The sequence below is a fragment of the Malaclemys terrapin genome, chromosome 1 (assembly GCF_027887155.1).
Source record: "Malaclemys terrapin pileata isolate rMalTer1 chromosome 1, rMalTer1.hap1, whole genome shotgun sequence".
Classification (NCBI taxonomy): Eukaryota; Metazoa; Chordata; order Testudines; family Emydidae; genus Malaclemys; species Malaclemys terrapin.
The window spans coordinates 266,541,249-266,567,932 of NC_071505.1; the positions used below are offsets into that span (position 1 = coordinate 266,541,249).

Genomic DNA, 26,684 nt, shown 5'->3' on the forward strand with positions numbered 1-26,684 from the left:
GGACAAGATCTTTACCAGAAACCCCCGAACTGAGGCTGCTAGGGAGACACTTGATAGTTAGAATAGCCATGAGCTAACAATCCTTCACTTGAAGAAAGCACAAAAGCACAAAGTGGTGAGAATCTTGGCTTATATCTCATTTGAAAGATTGTACTTTGCAACAATAGAATGCCCCCAAGGCCATGATAGAGCAATACTATTTCAGAGGGAAGAGTGCAAACTTCCGAATTGCCATGCTGCAGCCTGTTTTTCTTTAGAAGTCTCCCATCAAAATACTGACTCAGCCCAGCCTTGGGCACAGGAGCAGAAATTAAAGTCTTGACTTTAAAAAGCAATATTGTAATATTTTCCTATTCCAAAAGACTTATAGTACACCTCTACCCCGATATAACGCTGTCCTCAGGAGCCAAAAAATCTTACTGCGTTATAGGTGAAATCGCATTATATCGAACTTGCTTTGATCCGCCGGAGTGCGCAGCCGCGCCCCCCCGGAGCACTGCTTTACCGCATTATATCAGTATTCGCGTGCTATCGGGGTAGAGATGTACTTTCTAAACCACTGGTTCTCAACTTATGTATCATTGTGGGCCACAGGGGACAGGTGGCAGGGGAGCGGCAGCCCGTATCCCAAAACCTTGAGCCCCGCCTTGCGGGGCCAGCTGGCTGCTCACCCCAGACCCCAAACCTCCGACCCCAGGGGGCCAGCCAGCTGCCTGCCCTGGACCCCAGGGGGCTGGTTGGGAGCCCCAGACTCCCACTGTGTGGCTGTGCTGGACACCAACTCTCTGGGGCTGGGTGGCAATCGCAGACCCCCAACCCCGCGGGCGGGCCAGCAGCCCCGGACCCTATTCCCTGCAGTGCCGGCTGGCAGCCCTGGACCCCCACCACGCAGGGCGGTATGGCAAACACAACCCCGCCATTCATCCCAGCCTTTAGCATATAGCTGAGCTGGGATGCAGATGTGTGCTAACTGGGCCACGGGTTGAGAACCGCTGTTCTATACCAAGAATAGGAAATACTGTAAATATTTTGTAAAATATATCTATTGTGAATGGTAAATGTTCAAGATTTTAATGGCATCCCCTTAGCTGGTAAGATCTGATGAGATCAAAGTCTGATTTGGTATAGTCTGCAGGGCTGAACAGCCATTAAGTTCAGAATATTCACCAGAGCACATTAGAATAATCAATCCATACTCAGACGTGTAAGTCACTGGAGTTGTACCACTTTACACCAGGGCTAAACTTGCTGATTATGAACATCAAAAGGGGGGAAAGTAGCACATACGCTTGTTTTCTTATTCCCTTCTAATAACTGGTTCATCCATGCCATCACCTATTTGCTTCACTAAGAGTTAGAATTGTGATTAAAAATCAAATATAACTCAATAAGTAACAAAATGACACCAACACGCAGATATATGACATTTTACATATATGGTATATTCTTCCCCTTCGCACCCTTGAAGTGATTCTACCCAATACACTTTTCAAAAGTAACATTCTCTGCTTGCACCAGAATCTAACTAGTCCACACGTGACCGGGGTTAACTGCAGTATTCTAAACTACATCTGCTAAATCTTCTGGTTTGCCTACTTAGGTCTTCATTGTCAAATACTGCAATAACTTCAAGGTACAATGATATTGTGGTACTGTGCCAGTGTCCTATTTAGTTCTATTTATTTGGAATTTTTTTATATATTATTGCTATGGATTCACTGGTGGCTTTGCCATAATTGTTGTGGTGTCTCTGGAGCAGATGATGAGTCTGAAGACCTTGTCTACACTTGCAGCAGTATGTAGGATACATGTAGCTACATGCTGCACTGAAAGGCAGGCACCATTCACAATCACCGCAATGTGTAACTACATGCAGTAGTGAAAGGCTGCAGCAGGGGGGATGCAGTGCGGAAAGACTCCGGCAGTTCCTTTCCCTGTTCCTGGAAGCTTTCACTACATTGAGGAAAGGCTCCAGCAGCGGCGAGGCAGTGGGACACTACACTGCTAAAAAGAACAGTGTAGATGTGAGAGGCACTGCCTGAGCATGCAGAGAGCCATGTAGGGTATACACCCTATATTTCAGGCATGTAGGGCACTCTACTCGCCTAACCCATGTCTCACTAACTACACCACTATTTATACCCATACTAAACGGGCGTGTGGGGTATGTACTCTACACGCCGTTGTAAGTATAAACCGACCCTAAGAGTCACACACTGCCATCCAGGTTCTCCCTTGTTCTGAGGAGGAAGTAGCTTTGAAGCAACCTTATGTCCCCTCTCTCCCTTGCAAGCCAGGTCACAATCTGGCCCAATATTAGCAAACTAACAGGTCTTAAATCAAATGTGTTTATAACTGCTGTACAATTAAACAATTCAAATTATAATTATCCCAGAGCATATTGCATCACTTTAGAACATTATATATGTAAAACACATTATAGCTCATTTCTACTAACTTCTACAGGGGAGGGAAGTAAAAGTCAATTCTCCCTGCATGGTGCACGTGTTGAGACAAGGTCACTCCCTGTAAACTGGTCACACGGTGTAACTCTTGTCTGAAAATGGAAATCTTCTATTTAGAAAACAATTACCTCCATCATTCAGTGACTGCAGCTTTCATTATCCAGAGCTACATCGTCTTAATGGAATTCTGTGATAATTAAACTGATAAGACCTAATTTAGCATGCAATGACAAGTTTCTAATAGTCTGACTTCCTGATCTGCCCACTGGCGAAGAGTTTCCTGCTCTATGTTCTGGCTGAAATTAACAATGTCTTTTTTCAGTGGAGTTAAAATCTCCATATGGGCTTCACCCTCCTCATACTTTTTTGTATTTAGTCCTCTTCCCCTTTTCAGACAGCATGCTGAAAACAAGCTGCTCAGCAAACAGGTATTACGTAACGCTGGCTTCAGTTCTTCTCTAGCGGGCACACTGGTGTGGGGGCGGGTTGTTTTTGTTTAGGGCAGCTCCTTTTGTTTATTTTCTCAGTTAATTCTCATTAGGGTTGATGGTCTTAATATGTGCTGATTTCTCTTTGACCATGGCATTCCTAGTGAGTATGTGGTTTTCCTAATTGCTGTGTTTAGCCTTTAGAAGTTATCTGAATCCTTGGTTAGCACTCTGCAATCTCAGGAAGCAGAAGTGCCATTGCTGATTACAGACTGGGACCCTCAACTCAGGCTTCTTACAGGGATACCATGCAGACTGTACAAAACTCCATTTGCTGACTTTGACTTTACAGAGTGCAATCCATCTGAACATCATTTGTGGAGACCTTCCTGTGCTATAGCTAGGGCTTCAAAAACAGGTGACAACAAAACAGAAAGGCTTCCACAGTGGAAGAGAAGCAGAGCCCCAGAGGGTGAAGGATTCACTGAGGTCCCAATCTCTTCTCAAATCTCAACACTTAGAGCCAAAGTTTGGCTTTCAGTTACAGCCCACAATGAGTGAGGGAACTGACAAGCCACAACACCGAAGCATCAACTCTCAAAACAGTGCCTGCCCTAGGGAATGTACTGAAAGCTCTGGGAGAATACACCAAGCAGTATCTACATCATTTTACAGGATTCAGGGTCATATCAGCTAAGCTAGGGCTTCCCATCTGCCCCATGGAGTTTCTAGCCTTTCGGGTGGTTCTGAGTCTCCCAGTTCTTGTGCGCTGGATGTGAAAGGATCAGGTGTGTGCCTCATTGTTGCACAGGAGCCAAAAGGACATGGGGGTGAAACAAATTCTTATGTCCTCCCCCTACCCCTGCATCATGCCCACACAGGGATGCACACAAACTATCCTTTAGGCTTGTCACTGGGAAATTACATTATGTTAGAACAGGGGTCGGCAACCTTTCAGAAGTGGTGTGCCGAGTCTTCATTTATTCACTCTAATTTAAGGTTTCACGTGCCAGTAATACATGCTAACATTTTTAGAAGGTCTCTTTCTATAAGTCTATAATATATAACTAACCTATTGTTGTATGTAAAGTAAATAAGCTTTTAAAAATGTTTAAGAAGCTTCAATTAAAATTAAATTAAAATGCAGAGTCCCCAGGACTCGGGCAGTGTGAGTGCCACTGAAAATCAGTTCGCATGCCGCCTTCGGCACGCGTGCCATAGGTTGCCTACCCCTGTGTTAGAACATAAGGGTTGTGGTAGCTAATACGACGTTACATCATGTAGACAGGGATGGTCACATTTAATATAATGTTGCCTGGCCACCTGGTTAACCAGAGATTATGTTAAATACTACAGTCCCTGCAATGCTTGTGATAAGTTGTGTTTGGCATCATGTTAGTTACCATGACCGAAGTTCCCTCTAAGTTGCGTGGCCACGCAGCAGCCTACTAAGCGCCGCATCGACGCTCAGGGCTGCGCTGGGGAGAGATGCCTCTCCCCCAACCCCAGACCTGCCGTGGCCGGGGGAGAGGTACTCCTCCCTCGGCCCCAACCCAACCCTGGCCCAGACCTGCTGCGGCCAGGGGAGAGGTGTCTCTCCCCCACAGCCCAGGTGCTGCTCGGGGAGAGAGAGCTGTGAGGAGTCCTCTCTCCTCGCCGTAGCCCTGGGGCAGCCTGCACCCCTAGCCGGAGTCCTCACCCCCCTGCACTCCAACCCTCTGCCCCAGCCCTAAGCCCCCTCCTACACTCCGAACCTCTCAGTCCTACCCCCGCCACATGAATTTTTTTATGTGCATCAATGTGGAGGTGATGTGTCACACCTCATGTTCATATTGGTGCACATAACAAAATTCATTCCATACATGTGTGGGAAAAATTAGAGGGAACACTGACCATGACTCCTTAGCACCAGGTTCTAACATGATGTAGTTTTTAGTGTGGATGAGCCTTTAAAGAACATGTTCCTGTCCTGAAAACACCATAGTAAGCAAAGGGATTTTAAAAACCCAAATCTTTATCTTGAAATCACAGGTGAAAATGATCCTAAATGGCTCTCAAACCCAGGCTACACTGGGCTTCATTAGGAGGCAACATTGTAGTGGAATATTATGTGTTGGTAAGTGAGCATGTCCAGGTGTCTGAGTAGATGTAACTTACCTGCAGAGAATCTGGGAAAAAGGTGTAACACACGTAAGAAGATGTGAGTTGCATCTTCTTCCGGCCTTGTTAGGTACCTTTCCTTTTTCTCTCTTCTAGCCCAGCAGCTTGTGAGGTACACCATTTTAGACTCTCTTCTACACAGATTTAGTGGGCCAAATTCTCAGGGGATGTAAATTGCACATTGGTAAGTGGTGTGAATCACAGGTGGTGTAACATACACTTATGGGCACTGAAGGATTATGGTACACCAATTTAGACTCTCCTCTCAATCTGGCCACAGTATGCAAATACCATTCCTATAATCTGCGTGGAGATTTTCTAGGGTGGTGATTGATTTATCTGTCTGAACTTTATTAAAGTAGTTCCACCTAATTTTCATTCCAAGTTGGCTTTTTCTTTGTCTCTCTGCTATATTTGAATGTTTGCTAATCCAATTTACATGCTGAACTGCCACTAGTAAGGAGACTGATTTCCCACAGCATATCTCCTTGTATAGTCATTCACACTTATGCAAAATGCAGAGTGGGTGCACAATTCTACCAAATCAGACTAGCAATAGGAAAATGTATCTTACTTTGCTGAAAATTTCCTTTCTTCTAGTGGTAAACTCTGCAGGTCCCTTACAGTGGGTCTTCTTTTGCAGCCTGCTGAGAGGCACAACTAGACTTATCAGTCAGGGAAGGATGGGAGTGACCAGACCTTAGAAGACCACATCAGTATGAAACAGCCGTTGCTCATACATTAAATTCTTGAAATATTAACTAACAAGTTATTGAACATAGTGAAATCTGGAAATACAAACATTTCCTACTGCTGAGCAAATATTAATTCCATTTAAAAACATGGTGGTAAAATATATATTCATCTGTTGAGAGGAAAAGGTCACCCCCTGGAATGAGGAAAGTTTTGTGCCAAGTGGGACAGGATCTGCAGACCTTCCCACTAAACGAAATGAAGTTGTTGGCAAAGTACAAATTTTTTATATGGATTTGTTCCCTGAATGAGCTCCCCATCCTTTGCAACTGGCATCGTTTGCCACTATAATTCTCTCCAGCTCTAAAATCTTGTGGCCTTCATAGTATCTGCTCACTTCCAGCCACAAAGATAAGGAATTCAATAGTGCTTTGTGCAACAAGAATGAAGTAGATAGGATTAACAGGTCTTATGGATCCAGATAAATCAGGAACAGCTGGAGAGGACATATGTTGGATCCTGCACATGACGGGACATCGATCCATGAAGTAATAACTTCAGAGCCCTGATACATGAAGTACAGAACTTCCTGTTGCCTTTTTAAATGTTTGTCATAGTACACTCCTCAGTAACATGGAATACCATGAGCACATCACGCCACATCTTCTTTCTACATTGACTTCCCATAGAAAATCAAGTCAAATTCAAGGTCTCAGTCCTTATCTTCAAGGTCAACAACTCTGCTCTTCAGGCACAATGAAACTTTATACAATAAAGTAAAACCAGTCTGTGCCACAGATATAGGTTTCTCAGAGGCCAGTTCCAAGACTGTGGGATGAACTCCCCCAGGAACTACAGACTATCACAAACTTTACTACCAAGTATCAGAGGGGTAGCTGTGTTAGTCTGAATCTGTAAAAAGCAACAGAGGGTCCTGTGGCACCTTTGAGACTAACAGAAGTATTGGGAGCATAAGCTTTCGTGGCTAAGAACCTCACTTCTTCAGATGCAAGTCTTGCATCCGAAGAAGTGAGGTTCTTACCCACGAAAGCTTATGCTCCCAATACTTCTGTTAGTCTCAAAGGTGCCACAGGACCCTCTGTTGCTTTAAACTTTACTACCTTTTTCTCCAAGTGCATGGAACATTTCTTCAGCCTTGCCTTCCCTAACAAACATACAACATAGTGTACATTAAAAAAAAATCAAAACAAAACCCTACCAAACCAAAATACTCTATTGCACACACAATTCTCCTCCCCTCTCTCTCTCCTCCCCCCCACCCCATCTCGAGGAAAGGATGACAGAGAGAAAGAACCATATATATCAGATTGTAGTCTTGTCACTTAATGCACTACTAGAAGGCATTCAGATACCAAGGTGATGCGGGTGGTATAAGACCATATAGATTATAGACTAGTTCAGTAAACAATAAAAAGCTGCAATTATATGTGAAATCAAGAATGGACAAAAAATTAAACTTTCTGGAAAGTTGTTTATTTCATTTGAGATCCAACCATTGAGCTGGTGAAACTAAAACCTAATATCTTAGAATATCAGGGGAATTTATGTTCCACTGAACGTTCTTACCAGCAGTAAAGTTTTCTTTGACTGTCAGTACAAGACATCTGTACTAATCTATTCACATTAGTTTCACCTGATTGCCTGGTTTAATGCAGGATTCAATTACTTTGGGTTTAACACAGCAATACATTAAAATTCTGTGGGGAAGAGGTTGCCTGAGTTTTTCTAAGTTTTCAAAAACTTGAAAAACTTTCCATATGCTGGCATAACTGAATGAACTCCACAGTCCATATTTCTGCTGCGCTGTATGCATATAGCCCAGTGGTACTCTGACTGAGGTTCGCAAGTCACAAGTGGCTCTTTAATGTGTCTCCTGTACTCCTTTGCAGCATATGATATTAAAACACTGTGTGATTTAATTTTAACCAATCTGAGCTATTCACCAATTGTAGATGATAAAATAATAATAGTTGGTTAGTCATTTTGCTGTGAGAATAATATAAATAAACTAAAAATATTTCCTCTGTCATACTGCTTAAATATGACTATATAGTACTATAGTAAATGAAACAATGAATTCTCATTACTGTGGCTCTTTTGGATAATGCTGATCACTAATTTGGCTCCTGAACCACTGCGGTCTGAGTATCACTTATGTAGCCCAATATTTTCAAAAACAGGGGCCTAAATTAGGCTTCTAATTCCATATTTAGGCAACTAAATAAATAGCCTTATTGTCAAAGCAGCACCAATTGACTTCAATGGGAGCTCTGAGTGCCCTGCATTTTTAAAGTCAGGACACTTATTTAGGTCCCTGTATTAGGAGCCTAGCTTTAGGTTCCTATTTTTGAAAATCTTGCCCCAGTGGTTTAAGTTTACTTTGTATTACTCATCCAGCACAAAAATAATAATTGTCCTCTTTTGGGACAACAAGACCATAATTATGGTCAACGTTTAAGACCTGATCCTGCATTTGGATCTGTGTAGCCAGTCCCATGTACTCTCATGGAGCCCCACTGGGTTTTAATTGCAGAAGCAGGGCCTTATATACTATATTTAAACCACTGTCATCTCTAATGTGTGTACAATGCCAAGGTACTTTAGTAATGCAGTCTAACAGACAGTCTAGAAGACTATAAACCATAATATCTCTTACACACACAAAATTATAAATGTAACAGAAATAATAATAAAAAATGCTTCCAGGGGTTGGAGCCAGCAAGTCACAAAGAAAGATACTCTCTGACAGAGTCTCCTTTTTTGAACATTTTAGACCTTCCAAAAATTCAATGGGCCAAATTCTTCTTTGAGTTACCCCTGTGCAATCTCAACATCTTGCAAGGGTGTTGTGTACATGGTCAACTCTATTGTAGTGGATTTGTACTTGTGTAGCTGAGGGGAAGAATTTGGCTCAAAAGCTACTCATGTAATTCAGAGAACCAAAATGAAAGGAAAAATTAAGATTTTTGTCACACTGCCATATTTCAATGCAGAGCCCACACAGCCCTTCTATCTAGGAGGAATTTTCAGCCCTTCTATAATAATACGACATATGAAGAACACATAAGAGAGTATCTCCTCAAGTCCCTCGCAACGGATCTGGCAGCCTACGTGGAATAATAACTGTTTAGCTAATTCTGAAACTCTTGCTGGTAATGTTTCTAGTGTAAAAAGGAGAGTAATAGGAATAGAAAATATTACAAACTCTGAATGTGGAAATGTTTGAAAAGGGAAAAATGATTAATGTATTTTATTTTGAAGGGTTTAATTTATTGTACTGTGTTTTACCACACACTGAAAGAAAGACATCCAAGAATATTTGTCACATAAGAACAATTTCAAAAATCCAACAAATGTTAGACTATAAAGTTTGTCATTGCAGAAGCTATGTACTTTTCCATCATTTTTATTACCGTTTCTGCTCATATATAGCAATCCTTCCTATGTGCTCCAACTTGAAAATTCAGTGACCCGGTCTTGCTTCATCTCTGGGTTTGGCGAATTTTATGCAAATCTTTGTGCAAGTGACTGGAAATTGGATCAGTTCTGCCAGCTGAGAAATTATTATCAGTGTTGTTAATAAACCCCAACAGTACCAAGCACATTGTTGAAGATACCAAACTAAAGACAATCTGTCTGAAGAGCTTACAATCTAAAAGACAGAGAAGATGTTCTGCAGTGGGGAAGTCTAAGGAGAAAGAGTTTGCTTGAAATTTTTTGTAATTATTTGGTTAATAAATTAATAATGCATTTTACTTTCTGTGGGCTTTGTGGAGTCTTCAGAATGCATTGGAAAGATGAGGAGGTGGTAACTTGGCTGGCTACAATTTGGAAGGCATTATATTTGCAAGGAACAGTGTAGAAAAAAAGCCTGGAGACAGGCCTGGGAAAATTGATGAAAGAGACACTTAAGTTGGCCTCACTAGCATAGTGGAGGAAGAAGGAATGCAGTGAGTATCATCTAAACAACTGCTTGGAACTCTTTGAGAATCAATATAAGGAAGCAATATCTAAATCTTTGAGATCTGGTAAGAAGGCATCCACATCAATTGTTCAAGCAAAGACTGCTTCCATAAAGCTCTAAATCCTTCCTAGGGTGACCAGATAGCAAGTGTAAAAAATTGGGATGGGGGTGGGGAGTAATAGGTGCCTATATAAGAAAAATCCCCCAAAATCAGGACTGTCCCTATAAAATCGGGACATCTGGTCACCCTAATCCTTCCCTTTGATGCATGAGGTAGATTTCAGTGAGAGATAGGCAAGGACAGAATTTGTTATTACCCTTCTGAAAATACTGTCCTGCTAATATATAGAAATTTTATAGAATCTCATCAGGGACACATAACTGAATGTAACAAAGGAGATAGAACAGATTTTGATCCCCTCAGAGTTCCATGACAGGGATAAAATTATATCAGCTGCCAAAACAGCATGCCAGTAAGGAAAAAAAATCTCTCTTCGGAAAAGGTCAAGATTTTGCCTTTTCAAAGCGAAGCCTGTACATAGGCAGTCTGAAACTTCTGGAGAATCAGTAGTGAGAAAGGAGTAGCTGGAATTATGGGATTATGGCCAGTAAAGAAGAATATTTTGCCAAAAAACTACCATCAAAGCCTGTAAATGGCAGCTATATTTTAGGTCTGTTTTTGTAAAATAAAGGGTCACAACAAATTAAGTATAATTAAGAGATAATGTCAATGGAATAGAAAACTGCCACAGGATAACGCAGAGATAAAGACAAGCAATTTAAGGAAGATAAATGTTTAGGCGAAACTGATATATTTACTTTTGGACCAGGAGATATTAATCCTGTGACAGTGTTATATCTGAATCACTTCCCTTCTCTCATCTCTGGTGTACATTAAAGCCCCAAAGTCTCAGGGTTTCCTGATCAGAAAAAAAAAGTCCTCTTGCTCTCCCACCACAGTGTACACTCCTGAATCACATGCATGACAGGTTATCATTAAGCCAAAAGCTGTTAGATAAATAATTATCTACAGATCCGGATTCATAAATTTTAGGATCAGACGAGACCATTATAATACAGTACACCAGGGGTCGGCAACCTTTCAGAAGTGGTGTGCCGAGTCTTCATTTATTCACTCTAATTTAAGGTTTCACGTGCCAGTAATATATTTAAATGTTTTTAGAAGGTCTCTTTCTATAAGTCTATAATATATAACTAAACTATTGTCGTATGTAAAGTAAATAAAGTTTTTAAAATGTTTAAGAAGCTTCATTTAAAATTAAAATTAAAATGCAGAGCCCCCCGGACCGGTGGCCAGGACCCGGGCAGTGTGAGTGCCTTTGGCACGCGTACCAAAGATTGCCTACCCCTGCAGTACACCCTCGCTACAACACCCTTCATAATAATGAAACTTTGGATATAATGAACCCGGTCCCTGGATTCCCACCTCGAACCTTGGGGGTGCACCGGGGACTGAGAGCTCCTCCAGCCCTGGAAAAAATGGAGACAGTGCTATTGCATCCACTTTTGCAAACGAAGGAAGGACTTGAGGCTCAGGCACCAGACTATGACTTGGGAGATTTGGGTTTTGTTTCTTGCTTTGCCATAGTCTCTGAAATTTTTTGTGTCTTAGCTTTGCTTAGCCAAAGCAATGTTTTGTTCTGGTTTATGCTCACTTTAAATGTCTCACTTCTGACATCTTTCCCCAGTAAGAAATGGAATTGTTTCCCAATTGCAGATAAAAATATCTCCTAACCAGTGTTATGGCCAAGAATTGTTTTTCATTTATTGGTGACACATTGGTCCAATCAACAAGTAAGAATTGGAACTATAGATATCTGAGATCTACTCCCATCTCTCCACTGACTAGAAGTAGGGTGAGACACTTGAGATTTCTGTATCTCCATTTCCCAATGTGTAAAATGGGAATGATAATAGTGTAATGATCTCACTGGCTCATTACTGGGCAAAGGATGGGTTACAATATTATTGGCATGGCATGGCAGTTGAGGTTTATTAGTTAATGTTTGTACTTGGCTTTGAAGATACACTGGTTGCCACTGAAAACTCTCCATTTGCCAACCGTTTACCACTGGGATAGCAAAGTTTGGCCTATACTCCAAAGAAGAAATAACTGTTGGTAAATATCGATTTTTTAAAAGTTGGTGTCAAATTTAGTTATTATTTAATAACTTGGAGAACAGCATCTTGCAGAACTACATGATGATAGTGGGTAGATTTAGGTCACTTGGTTTTCACTTTATAAAGAAGATCTTTCATGGGGAAAAAACCCTAAGCAAATACCATAGGATATTTGTCAGTTTTTGAGGTTGATGAGTATGTGTGTCCATAAGAATATATCGCACTCTGTCATGTCAAACTTTGACTGCTGACATTTAGCTTGCTTGATTTGGATAGAGGAGGGATTTGAAGGCTTAGGGGGAAAGAGTGGGTGTTGTGAAAGATGAAAGTTGCTGCAGCAGAAAGATATTTGAAGGATAACCAGACCAATTTGTTTTCATGGGTGCTGACTGTTTGGTTGTCTCTGTGTCTTTTTGTGTTCTGTTTGTCTTTTCTTTTCATTTGAGTGTATTTGTGGCTGTACTTTTATTTTAAATGGTGAAATGAAATGTGGCAAATGCACATCTGTAGATTAATTACAGGAATATGTCCACACAGCATATGTGATGATTACTAGCCAGATGTTATTAATATCTGAATGTAAAAAGGGCATGTGCTGTGGAAAAAGTCCACGTAGGATCAGATAATTGGTGCTCTATCTAATGCTGTACTGTGCCTCCAGCAGTCGCCAGTAGCTTTGGAGGAAAGCAAATTACAAAATAAACCCAATACTGCAACAAAACACCCACTAAAAAAATGCACCTTGTTAACTGTGCAGTGATGTGTATAAATGAATCATGATTACTTACATATAAAACTACATAGACTAAATGTAGATGTACATTCAGACAAGTAATTATGTTGAAAATATAGTTGAATGGTTATAAACCCCAACCTGCCCATTTATTTCTGTGCTCCCATTTAGTTTCACAGTAGTCTTTGTGTTCTTTAGTGATGACTGTTGAAAATGTTAAAGTACATGCATATGCAATCACATACTTAATTAGACAGGTAATAACTGGGGTTTACCCATGTACCAGGACATTTTTCTGAACATTTAGTCCACTGTGTTTGTACAGTTCATGAAACTATCATAATATTTGTTGCACCCTACTGATGTTAATAAGACCAGAGAATGAACTGAGGACGAAAGTAAAAATAAGAAATAAGTGATAGAGGCCACATATGAATGCACCTGACACTTTCAGTGAGGTCATTTCTGAAGGATGATTGAATATAGGAAATGTCAACCTTTCTAATATAGGAACCCAAATCAAAATCAGCTTAGACTGAGAAACAGAAGGGATCAATTGTACCATTTAGGCATGGTCAATAGTGAGGAGCTATGCTAGCCACATTCATGAATCCACCCTTTCATTCACATCCTTTCATTGACACCCACTGACCCCTTCATGGACAGTGTTTGAAAAAATTACCAGACACACTAATAGATAAAGGACGCATCTAAGATGAATGGGCACTCTACTCTGTTCAGGAGCAACACCCATTTAGGTAGTCAATCTCTCTGCCCAGCTGCTGGGAAAGGGGATGGTGCCTGGATTTCTACTAAGCATTTGACCTTGACCCTGCTGTTAATGGAAGTTGTTAAATGTGAAGCTGCTCGCCAACAAAGAGTTAAGGTTATTTATTCTCTCTGCTGCTGCTGCTATCCCTTCCACTCCAGAACCTCCTGGCTGCTAAGACAATTGTGGATCTGGGGGTCTTTAATAGCCTATTCATATTGCTCTGCTGTCACTGCTCATACCTTCCCCACGCTGACCTGGCTCTTGACAGTTTCACTCTTTTCCACAGATTTCTCCAACAGCAGAAGTGAAACTGACCAGTTTTGTCAATTTCATTATGTTTCCAAACTGGGAAAGCTTTGAAGGGTAGCAGAGGCACTTGAGGGGACTAGAGGTTTAGAAAGATAACACCATACACTTGGTTCACATTATCTTCCCAATTATGTTAACAGCAATACAGGATATTATTATTATTTGTATTGCAGTAGTGCCTTGGAGCCCATGGATTGGGACCCCATTCTGTTAGACACTGTACAAACATATAACACTAAGATGGTTCCCTTCCCAAACAGCTTTTTTTCTTTTTAAAAAAGAAAGTTTAACTTCTGTACTGTATTTGGACAGCATTTGCATAGTAAGGCTTCTTCTTGCCCCAGGCAAGACAAGCCCTTCAAGTGCAGAGGACAATGCTGACCAGAATACAAGAGCACAGCAGAAAACAGCAGAGAAGAGTTCTAGGATTGGTGTGTATTGTACTTCATTTAAAAACAGAACAAAGCTGGAAAACAGAGTTATATGCTTCTTAGAATAAAATCCCTTGGTAAATGCCAAATCTTGGTTTATGTACAGCTTCAGTCTTGCTCCTATTCATGTCAAATCTATGTACTTCAATAGAATCAGGATAAGGCCCAAAGGTAAGGGACCTTCTACTATGCACAAATATAGTGTATACTCCCCACAATATACTCTTTCTGCACCAAATTCATCCCTGGTGCAAGCTGGCAAATCTCTATTAACTTTAGTAGTGCTGCATCCACTTATGACAGCACAGAATGTGGTCCTTACTCTGTAGCAAACTTGCTAGAAAAGGAGAGTTACCTGTTCCGTAACTGGCGTTCTTCGAGATATGTTGCTCAGGTGTATTCCACTATAGGTGTGCGTGCTCACTACGTGCATCGGTGCTGGAAGTTTTTCCCTTAGCAGTACCCGTACTGGGGGAGCACCGCTGCGACCCCTGGAGTGGCGCCTGTATATCGCACCATAAAGGGGGCTGCGTGCTCCCCCCACCCTCAGTTCCTTCTTGCCAGACAACTCCGACAGAGGGGAAGGAGGTGGGATATGGAATACACCTGAGCAACACATCTCGAAGAACGCCAGTTACGGAACAGGTAACTGTCCTTTCTTCTTCGAGTGATTGCTCATGTGTATTCCACTATAGTTGACTCCAAGCTATACCTGACGGAGGCGGGTAGGAGTTTTAAGTCTTAAGTTTTAAGGGTTACCCAGGCGGAGTACCGCCCTACCAAAGCGGGCGTCATCCCGCGTTAGGGAGACGATTGCATAGTGCGAGGAGAAGGTATGGACAGAGGACCACGTAGCAGCCCTACATATGTCCTGAATAGGGACATGAGCCACATAGACCGCTGACAAGGCCTGAGCTCTCATCGAATGAGCCTTCACTATAGGAGACGGGGGAACCCCTGCCAGGTCATAACACGTGCAAATGCATGAGGTGATCCAGCGGGAGATCCGCTGGGTGGAGACCGGACGCCCCCTCATGTGCTCAGCCGATGCAATGAACAGCTTGGGGGACTTCCTAAATGGCCTGGTTCTATCTAGGTAGAAGGCCAGCGCTCTGCGGACATCTAACATGTGCAGGCATCGTTCCTCATTGGAGGAATGGGGCTTAGGGCAGAGGACGGGAGGAAAATATCCTAATCCATGTGAAAAGCCGAGACTACCTTCGGCAAAAAGGCGGGGTGAGGGCGCAGCTGAACCTTGTCCTTATGGAAGACCGTATACAGTGGTTCAGAAGTCAGGGCCCTAAGCTCCGAGACCCGGCGGGCTGAGGTGATAGCCACTAAGAACGCCACTTTCCATGATAAGTGGGACCACGAACATGTGGCTAAAGGCTCGAAAGGAGGCCCTGTGAGGCGGGAGAGCACTAGGTTCAGGTCCCAGGGAGGGACCGGGGATCTGGCATAAGGGAACGCCCAATCCAACCCTTTTAGAAACTGGAATGTCATCTGATGTGAAAACACCGAGTGGCCCTGCACCGGGGGGGGGTGGAAAGCCGAAATGGCCGCCAGGTGCACCCTGATCAAGGAGGGCGCCAGCCCTTGGGTCCTAAGGGACAGGAGGTAATCAAGGACGAGTTGGATAGATGCGGAAGAGGGAGAGGAACCCCTATCCCTCACCCACATAGAGAACCGATACCATTTGGCCAGGTAGGTTCGACGTGTGAAGGGTTTCCTACTCTCCAGCAGGACCTGTCTGACATCCTGAGAACACCTCTCTTACTCCTCATTTAACCATGGAGCAGCCACGCTGTCAAGTGGAGCGCGGCCAGGTTGGGGTGGAGGAGACGACCTTCCTCTTGGGAGAGGAGGTCTGGACGGAGTGGCAGCCTGCGTGGGGGGGCCGCTAAGAGTTGCAGAAGGGTCCCGTACCAATGTTGACGGGCCCATTCTGGGGCTATGAGTATAACCTGCGCCCCGTCGGACTTCACCTTCTGTAGGACCCTGCGTATCAGGGGGAAGGGCGGGAAGGCATAAAACAGGGGCCCCGACCATGGGAGCAGGAACACGTCCGATATCGCACCGTCGCCCTCTCCCGCCCTGGAGCAGAATCAGGGACACAGGCAATTCTGGGCGGTGGCGAACAGGTCTACCTGGGGATTGCCCCACTCTAGGAAGAGCCACCTGGCCACCTCTCTGTGCAGGGAACACTCATCTGTTGGGAGAAAACCCTGCTCAGGTGATCCACAAGTGTGTTGCTCTTGCTGGGCAGGTAAAAAGCCTGCAGGAGGATGTTGTGAGCTATAAAGAACTCCCACAGGAGCTGGGCTTCCTGGCACAAGGCCTGGGAACGCGTGCCCCCTTGCCTGTTGACATAATACATCGCGGTCGTATTGTCCGTGAGGACTCTGACCACCTTCCCCGCTATGTGCTGGCAGAAGGCCACGCACGCCAGGCCCTGAGCTCCCTGACATTTATGTGCAGGGTCAGTTCCTCGGGTGACCACATACCCTGGGTCCTGAAGCCCACCAAGTGGGCTCCCCATCCCAGGTCTGAAGCATCGGACACCAGATCTAGTGAGGGAGGGGGCTCTCGGAAGGGAATACCCCGAAGCATGTTCCTCGGGAGGGACCACCATTGCAGGTCTGCCACCACTGTTGGTGGCACCGTGACGACCTTGTCCAGGCTGTCCCTGGACTGGGAGTAACAGGAGGGCAGCCAGAGCTGAAGGAGCCTCATCCTGAGCCTGGCATGTCGCACCACAGAGGTGCATGCTGCCATATGGTCTAAGATTTGAAGGCAGACTCATGCCGTAGTTACCGGGAAGGCCATGACTGAGGCGATGAGCACTTCGAGCGTCTCGAATCTGTCCCGTGGGAGGGAGGCCGTGGCCACCCGGGAATCTAACAGCGCTCCTATGAAGTTTATGCGCTGAACCGGAAGTAACGTGGATTTCTCCTCGTTTACCACTAGGCCTAGAGCTGCGCAAATGTTTAGCAGGAAGTTCATCTGCTCCTGCACCTGGGACCAAGACTTGCCCTTGAGTCAGTCGTCGAGGTAGGGGAAGATCTGCAGCCCTTTCCTCCTGAGGTGGGCCGCCACCATCGCCATACGCTTTGTGAAGACCCTGGGGGCAGTAGAAAGGCCAAAGGGGAGGACTGTAAACTGATAGTGGTTCTGACCCACCAGGAAACGGAGGAAGCGCCCTTCAAGTGACCCTCGAAAATGTGGATGTGAAAATACGCATCCTGGAGGTCCAGAGCCGTAAACCAATCCTCTGGGTCTAGGGATGGAATGATCGAGGCCAGGGACACCATGCAGAATTTGCAATGAACCAGGAACTGGTTGAGATTCCGCAGGTCGAGGATGGGCCGGAGCCCGGCTTTCGCCTTCGGGATGAGGAAATACCTGGAGTAGAATCCCTTGCCCCGGAATTCCCGAGGTACCCTCTCCACAGCTCCTAGGGAGAGGAGGCGCGCTACCTCCTGGCCTAGAAGGAGGGCATGCTCCGGGTCCCTGGCTGGCTCCCGGGATGGAGGATGGTGGGGAGGGGGCGAAACGAACTGCAACCTGTACCCTTGGGAGATGGTGCTGAGGACCCATCGGTCCGACATTATACGGGACCATTGCAGTCGGAAGGCCGATAAACCGTTGGCAAAACTCAACTTTATTAACTGCGGGGGATGTTCCCTGGCAACAGGCCCGGTGATCCCCCACAATGAGTCAAAAACGCCTCTTCCCTGGCCTCTTGGCCTTCGAGGGGCCAGGTCGTGGGGCCGAACGGGATTGGCATTGGGATCGACACCTCTGCTCCCCTCTGCCTTTTAGGCAGGGGCTCGTATCTGCCCCGAGCTGGAGGAGCGGAGGTTTAAGGCCTGGGCTTGTCCTTGGCGGGCGGGACATACAGGCCTAGCGTCTGCAGGGTGGTGTGGGAATCCTTCATTCCATGCAGACCCGTGTCCGTTTGGTCCGCAAACAGGGCCCTCCCATCAAATGGCAGGTCCTGCATGATGGACTGAGACTCCAAGGACAGCCCCGATAGCAAGAGCCGCGACGCCCTCCGCATGGAGATGGCCGAAGACATTGAACGGGCCGCTGTGTCCGCCGCATCAGAAGCCGCCAGGAGAGCGGCTTTGGTCACTGCCACACCCTCGTCGACCAAGGCCCGGAACTCCTTCCTGTCCTTGTCCTGAAGGAGGGGTTCAAACTTTGGGAGGGACCCTCACAGATTAAAATCATAGTGGCTCAGTAGCACCTGGTGGTTAGCCACTCTGAGCCGGAAACTCGCTGAGGAATAAACCTTTTTTCCAAAGGTATCAAGTCTCCGAGCGTCCTTGTCCTTGGTGTGGGCGCGGGCTGGCCATGCCGCTCACGGTGGTGAACGGACTCTACCACCAGAGAGTTCGGAGCTGGGTGGGTATAGAGGTATTCATGCTCCCTTGTGGGCACAAAATACTTCCTCTCAGCCTTCTTAGAAATGGGCCCCAGGGAGGCCTGGGTCTGCCAAAGGCCAGTGGAAATATTGGCCACTCCCTGGTGCAGTGGGAGGGCCACACGGCCCGGTGCCGAAGCGGTCAGGACATTGAATAAAGTGTCCAAGGGCTCCTCCATCTCCTCGTCCTGGAGCTGGATGTTCGACGCCACCCTTCTAAGTAGCTCCTGGTGAGCCTTAAAGTCCTCCTGAGAGACGGGAGGTGGCACCGCAATGGACTCGTCCAGCGCCAAGGAGGCAGCTGGCACGGTGCCTTCAATGTCCGGTGGCGCCGGCGGCTCGAACTCTGGACCTGGGCCCGGGGTCAGTGCTGGTGGTTCGGTGCCCGCAGCCTGGTCATGGTGCTGAGGCGGAGACGCCGAGTGGGCCTGAAAGGCTCCAGCTACGGAGCGGGATCTCGGCGGTGCGGGTGCCTGGGGCCACGGTGCCCACTGGCACCATTGTCCTTGCCAGGGAACCCCCTGCCACTGAGAAGCGTGGGGGCCCAACAGAGTCGCTTGCTCCTGCGGTGCGGAGCGGCCCAGAGAGGGGCGGCTGGGCGCCGACACCGAGGTCCTGGACGACCACACGGTGCCGTACGATTGACTGGAACGGTCTCTGTCATGACATCTCCTGCCCCGAGATTTCGACCTCGACAACGAGGACAGATAAATCTCTCTCGACTCCCTTCGGCGACCGTGGCTACGACGCTGCGGTGCCGGGGACTCCCGGGAGGCACTCCGAGCGCGGCATCTATCGCGGCGGGTGCTGGAGTAAAAATGCCGGTGCCGTCGGCACCGAGACCTGTTCCTCTCACTCTGGCTCAAAGAGGAGCGGCGTTGCCTCTTGTCCCGGCGTCTACGGTCCCTGCGACCAGAGGAGTCAGACTCACTCCCAGAAGACCCGGCCCGCGGGGTGGAAATGTGCCGCGGGCTTCGGGTCGGCCCTTCAACCCGGGAAGGCACCTCGATCTCCGATACGTCCGGAGAGGGCTGATGTGCGCCCAAGGGCGGCTTCTCTCGGGACCGGGGGCCCGACTGAGGTGGCGCTCCTGGCACTGGTAGGGCTAGGATGTCGCGCGTGGCCTGGGCTGCCTCTGGCATCTAAGGCATCCGCACTTCGGGAGAGGCTCGTGCAGATGGGACCAGACTACTCCGCTCAGCCCGAGTCGGGGATCGTGGGCTGCCCAACTCGGGTCTGGCCTCCCCCTTCTCCTTCTCTTGGCGCCGCTGTATCTTTCCCTGCTTCTTAGCTGGGGAGCGGTGCCGACTCGTAGACAGTGCCTTACTACGCACCGAAGACGCGGTGCCCAGCGCGGCGTCGGGTCAACGCGCCAGTGCCGGGACCAGTGCCGACTCCATCAGAAGTGCCCGGAGTTGGATCTCATGCTCTCGCTTCGTCTGGGGCTTGAAAGAGCAGCAAATTTTGCAACGCTCACTAACGTGAGCCTCACCCAGACAGCAAAGATACCGGGAGTGAGGATCGCTTCTGGGCATAGGATTGCGACAAGAGTCACACGACTTGAAGCCTGGGCCACGGAGCATGCCCTGAGCGAGGCTAAGAACTAGAGAAAGTGTTCATACGCGAACTGGATACCACTAAGATTATAAGCGCTGCATCCAAGGCTGCAGCAGAAGTTCCGACAACCTTCACTGGCGTCAAGAAGGAACTGAGGGTGGGGGGAGCACGCAGCCCCTTTTATGGCGCAATATACAGGTGCCACTCCAGGGGTCGCAGCGGTGCTCCCCCAGTACGGGTACTACTAAGGGAAAATCTTCCGGCACCAGTGCACGTGGCGAGCACGCACACCTATACTGGAATACACATGAGCTATCACTCGAAGAAGAATCTCACTTTTCTTTTCTTTTTTTAAAATTTGTAATTGAAATGATCAAAATCAAATATGCATAACTTGTACTGATTTACCGTAAATGAAGTAGCACTAATTATATGGTAGCTGCTAGATTGCTATGCTCATATGATTGTTATAATGACACATTTAAGGAATGAATAGGACAAGTTCTATAATAATATCTTCAGGTAAAACATCATTGCTTTTATAAAATAAAATAATATAGCTACACAAAAAAGTCTACCAAATAATTTAGTTACATGTAGACATATAAGGTGCATCATCAATTGGAGCATTATAAAATATTGCTAAGCTTGCCAGTTATTGTCCTATTTCTAACATTCCTGATTAGGGGAAGCTTATTAAGGAGATTGTACCAAAATATTTCTGAACATTACCTGACATCCTCAGATTCCTTTAGACATCTTTCTATAAGATGGCTATTGTACAGAGACAATTTTGAACATAAGAATATAAAAATGGCCATCCTGGGTCAGACCAACAGTTCATCTAGCCCAGTATCTTGTCTTTTGACAGTGGCTGATGCCAGATGCCTCAAACAGAATGAACAGAACAGGGCAATTGCTGAGTGACCCATCCCCTGTCATCTGCTCCCAGCTTCTGACACAGGCTTAGGGACATCCAGAGCATGGGGTGAGTCCCTGACCACCTTGGCTAGAAGCCTTCACAACATCCCCTGGCAATGAGTTTCACAGGTTCACTGTATGTTGTGTGAAGAAATACTTCCTTCAGTTTGTTTTAAACCTGTTGCCTGTTAACCAGGGTGACATCTGGTTCTTATATTATGTGAAGGGGTAAATAACATTTCCTTATTATTCACTTTCTCCACACCACTGATGATTTTATGGACCTCTATCATATCTCCCCCTTAGTCATCTCTTTTCCAAACTGTACAGTCCCAGTCCTTTTAATCTCTCCTCAGATGGAAGCTGTTTCATACCCTAATAATTTTTGTTGCCTTTCTCTGTCCTTTTTCCAATTCCAATATATCCTTTTTTAGTTGGGGCAACCAAGACTTCATGCAGTATTCAAAGTGTGGGTGTATCTTGAATACATGTATTTACATTATGTATTTTCTGTCTTATAATCTATCTCTTTTCTAATAGTTCCTAACATGTTGTTAGCTTTTTTGACTGTCACTGCACACTGAGCAGATGTTTTCGGAGAACTATCCACAATGTCTCCAAGATCTCTTTCTTAACTGGTAACAGCTAATATAGACTCCATTGTTTTGTACGTATAGTTGTGATTATGTTTTCCACTGTCCATTACTTTACATTTCTTAAGATTGAATTTCATCTGCCACTTTGCTGCCCAGTCACCCAGTTTAGTGAGATCCCTTTCTAACTCTTCATAGTTAGCTATGGACTTAACTATATTGAGTAGTTTTGGATTATCTGAAAACTTTGCCACCGCACTGTTTACCCCCTTTTCCAGATCATTTATGACTATGTTGAACAGCACTGGTCCCACTACAGATACTTCGGGGAACCCACTATTTATTTCTCTCCATTCTGAAAACTGACCATTTATTCCTTCCCTTTGTCTCCTATCTTTTAACCGGTTACCAATCCATGAGAGGACCTTCCCTCTTATCCCATGATTGCTTAGTTTGCTTAAGAGCCTTTGGCGAAGGCCTGTCAAAGGCTTTCTGAAAGACCAACTACACTATAGCCACTTGTCCACATGTTTGTAGACCCCCTCAAAGAATTCAAATAGATTGGGGAGGCATGATTTTCCTTGACTTTTCCCCAACAAATCATGTTCCTTTATGTGTCTGATACTTTTGTTCTTTACTACAGTTTCAAGCAATTTGCTTGGTACTGAAGTTAGGCTTACTGGCCTATAATTGTCAGGATCACCTCGGGAACCTTTTTTAGAAACAATTGGCATTACATTAGCTAACTTTCAGTGACCTGGTACGGAGGCTGATTTAAATGATAGGTTACATACCAAGTTAATGGTTTTGCAATTTCATATTTGAGTTCCTTCATAACTCTTGGGTGAATACCATCTGTTCCTGGTGACTTAGTACTGTTTAATTTATCAATTTGTTACAAAACCCCCTCTATCGATACCTCATATGTGGGAATTCCCCTCACATCCTCTTCAGTAAGAATGATGCAAAGAATTCATTTAGGTTCTCTTCAATGGCCTTGTCTTCCTTGAGTGCTTCTTTAGTACTTTCATCATTAGCAATGATTGTTTGGCAAACTTCCTGCTTCTGCTGTATTTAAAAATTCTTTTTTGGCCTGCCTAATTATACTTTTACACTTGACTTCCCAGAATCTATGTTCCTTTCTATTTTCCTCAGTAAGATTTGACTTCTAATTTTCAACGGATGCCTTTTTGCTTCTAACTGCCTCTTTTACTGTTTAGCTATGGCGGCATTTTTTTTGGTCCTCTTACTTTTTTTTTTATTTGGGTTATACATTTAATTTGAGCCTCCACTATGGTGTTTTGTTCTCCTACCTGCAATTAGACAAAGGTATCTATGCTGATTCTTTAAGTTCTATCAGCCGTCTTTGATACCACTGATATTGCAGCAGTGTTGACATGGCTGTGGAGAGACAGAATAGTGGTTGGAAGATTCTAGTCTTTTCTCTCACAAAAAGACCCAAGAGGGTAGTGTTGGGCAATAGTTCTATGGCACCAAGTTTTCCTGTAGCAGGCACTACAGTATTTGTTCTGTCACACTCCTGTTTAATGCACATGTAAGACAGCTAGAGGATTTAGTGCAATAGTTTGGACCTCAGAGCTAGTGGTACTCAGATCTATACCTCTTTTCCTCTGATGCAGAGGATGCAGTCTCTAAGCTTCTCTAGTATCTTAAGTCTCAATTGGGCCCAGCAGGATAAATTGCTGCCTAGAACTCAATTCAGGTAAAAGGGAAGAAATTCTCATTGTCACAGAGATATATCCAGAGGAGAGAAAGGCATTGATATATACCATCTCAGGGGAGAGACATACCCTGCCTGTTATTAGAGTGCATAATCTAAGGATCTTGTTAGATCCAGTTGTTTATAGATGGTGAAGTAGTAGCAATATCCAAAAGTGCTCTCTTCCTTTTGGCAAGGAGACCTCAAACTTTCCACTTGCATGTAGACCCTTGCTGTGGTGGTCACATCCAGATTAGAACACACTGCAATAATCCACTGAAGATGTCCCTAGAAACTTCAACTAGCAGAGACTGCATCTTCCCACTTACACAGTGGTGTTTCTCACAGGTAGTATATTACATCTGTGCTACAGAATCTGCCTTGTTTCCAGTTCATTTTTGGATGTTGGTTACGACTTACATGGTTCGGGTCCTCATTGTCTTAGAGATTCTCTTTCTTTCCTGCCTTATGCCAACAGTTGAGTTCCTTGGAGATGCTTGGATGTCTCTATTACAGAAGTTCTGACAGGGTATTTTTCATGAAGGCTCCTAGAACCTTGAACTCTTTCTCAGCTACATTCTGAAACAGCCTAAACTTTGCTGACTTTCAGGTCATGCTGCAACACATATTTATTTACTAAGGCATTTGCCTAAAAGAGATCTGTAAGGTTTCAGGGAAGATTACTGAAGGCATTAATTGACACTTTATCAATCTGCTCTGTAACTAATACTAATGCATGTGAGTAATTTTATGGAAGTGAACACTTTTATTGAGTTAAGTGGGACTTCTCAAATGCATAAGAATCAGAATCAGGGCCTTAGAGCTGTTTGGAATTTGCATTTTATAATTCAAGTATATTTTTTAAAAGTCAAACAAGAACTAGGCTATTTTTAAAGTTTTATCAATTACAGGAATAGCTCTTGCAAAGTAGCACTCTTACTTTTTTTTCTTCTTCACATTTATTGGCAGATTATAGTAAATTGCACAATCTCTTATCTTTCAGTATATTTTTTCAGCATATAATCCAGTATCATCAACCTTAGGGAATTCACAGCTTTATATTACCTCCCGTACTTTCCTGGCTTTGACCTATTAGCTATTAGGAGCTGAAAGGGTTTCTTGGTTTGCCATAATGAGGATTACCCAGGATCCCCACTTGGTATATTAATAAGATGAGTTTGGATAGGATGATACTAGTCTTATTTATCTGGAAATATGGGGACTGTGACAGGATGGACTAGGTCCAGAGACCCCTGCTGGAGGCCTCATGGGCCTGCCTCACCCCACTCCAGAAAAGAGCAGAGGGAAGTCCTCCATGTGACCTAGAGTGGCTGCAGAGAAACAACCAATCAGAAGGGCTGTTGGACTGGCCAATCAGGGGCCTGAATACCTATATAAAAGGAAGCAGCAGAGGCAGAGCAGTCAGTTGCTCGAAGAGGGGGAACCGGGTGCCTGGCTGGATGGAAGAGCAGCAGGACCATGGACAGGTCAGTGCGGGCAGGCTGAGCCCAGGGGACTGAGCCAGAACATAGACAGACCGGGCAAGGGTACTGTGATGCGCCCTGCTGGTCTGGTTGAAGACTGAGCCCAGGGAGGACTGCCAAAAGGACACCGATTGAGAGTACCAAGATGGGCCCCTGTTGGGCTGTTAAAGAACACAGTGCCTCCAGGGAGGAAGCCTTGGTGCTATGGCCCCATACCTGGGCCATGAGAAAGAACTAGAGACTGTGTACCCTTGAAGGACAGTGCATGTGACTCAGCCAGAGGGTGACCAGAGGGCTGAGTCACTAAAGACCTGCCAAACAACCATCGGCTGGGGAGGGGTCATGAGAGGCAGGTGCCACCCCATTGTAAGAACTGAAAGAAAGGCAGCCTCACAACCGACCAGAAAGGGGGTGCCCATGAGAGGTGGGTGCCATCCCCGTTCAAGACTGATTGATTGCAGACACATATCAGCCAGAGAGGGGGCACTTGCGAGAGCAGGGTGCCACAGGAACAAATGTTTGGTCAGAGATTGTCTTTGAAGCTGCAATGCCCCTAGTTTTGGCTCCTCCAAATCTGGGGAGCCTAAGAAATGTCTGTGACGGGTTCCAACACAGAAACCCTCTTGGGACTGTCATCTGATGTGCTGAGACTACCTCTGAGCCCATTTTCTCTGTCAGTTTGGGCCTCCAGAACCCTGTCTTGTTGAGCCAGATACACTAATCTGCTGCAACACAGACCCAGTGTCTGACCCACGCCCCCAAAGCAGCAAACTTAACTGAAAATAGCTAGCACCCAGACACCCAGCTTCCAATGGGATACAAACCCCAAATAAATCCGTTTTACACTGTATAAAGCTTATACAGGGTAAACTCAAAAATTGTCCACCCTCTATAACACTGATAGAGAGATATGCACAGCTGTTTACTCCTCCAGGTACTACTTACTTACTCTGGGTTCAATAATAAACAAAAGTGATTTTATTAAGTATAAAAAGTAGGATTTAAGTGGTTTCAAGTAATAACAGACAGAACAAAGTAAGTTACCAAGCAAAATAAAACAAAACAAAAGTCTAAGCCTAATATATTTAAGAAACTCAATACAGGTAAATCTCACCCTCAGAGATGTTCCAATAAGCTTCTTTCGCAGACTAGACGCCTTCCTAGTCTGGGCCCAATCCTTTCCCCCTGTACAGTTCTTGTTACCAGCTCAGGTGGTAACTAGGGGATTTCTCATGACTGGAACCTCCTTTGTTCTGTTCCACCCCCTTATATAGCTTTGGCACAAGGTGGGAATCCTTTGTCTCTCTGGGTCCCCACCCCTCCTTCTAAATGGAAAAGCACCAGGTTTAAGATGGATTCCAGTACCAAGTGACATGGTCACATGTCCTGTGAGACTTAAGCCTTCATTTTTCCTGGCCTGACTCACAGGAAGTCTTGCAAGTAAACAAAGCCATTTACAAACAATTGTCCTAGTTGATGGGAGCCATCAAGATTCCAAACCCAGGGCCACCCGGGGGGGGGGGGAGCAAGTGGGGCAATTTGCCCCAGGTCCCGGGCCCTGCTGGGGCCCCCACAAGAGTTTTTCGGGGCCCCTGGAGCGGGATCCTTCACTCGCTCTGGGGGTCCCGGAAAACTCTTGCGGGGCCTGGGCACTCGGAGCTTCTTCCGCTCCAGGTCTTCGGCGGCAGTTTGGCAGTGGGGGGTCCTTCCGCCCCAGGACCCGCCGCCAAAGTGCCGGATCTTCGGCGGCAATTCGGCGGTGGGGGCCCCCTGCCGCCGAAGACCCCAAGCCCCCTGAATCCTCTGGGCAGCCCTGTCCAAACCACCATTAATGGTCCACACTTTGCATAATTACAATAGGACCT

The 26,684-nt window shown here is 45.5% G+C and overlaps 1 protein-coding gene across 2 annotated transcripts in view; it reads right to left on the reverse strand.

Annotated features, from left to right (window-relative positions):
- Nucleotides 1–26,684, reverse strand: part of NALCN (sodium leak channel, non-selective) — a 380,117-nt gene that overhangs the window by 262,518 nt on the left and 90,915 nt on the right. The window lies entirely within an intron of this gene.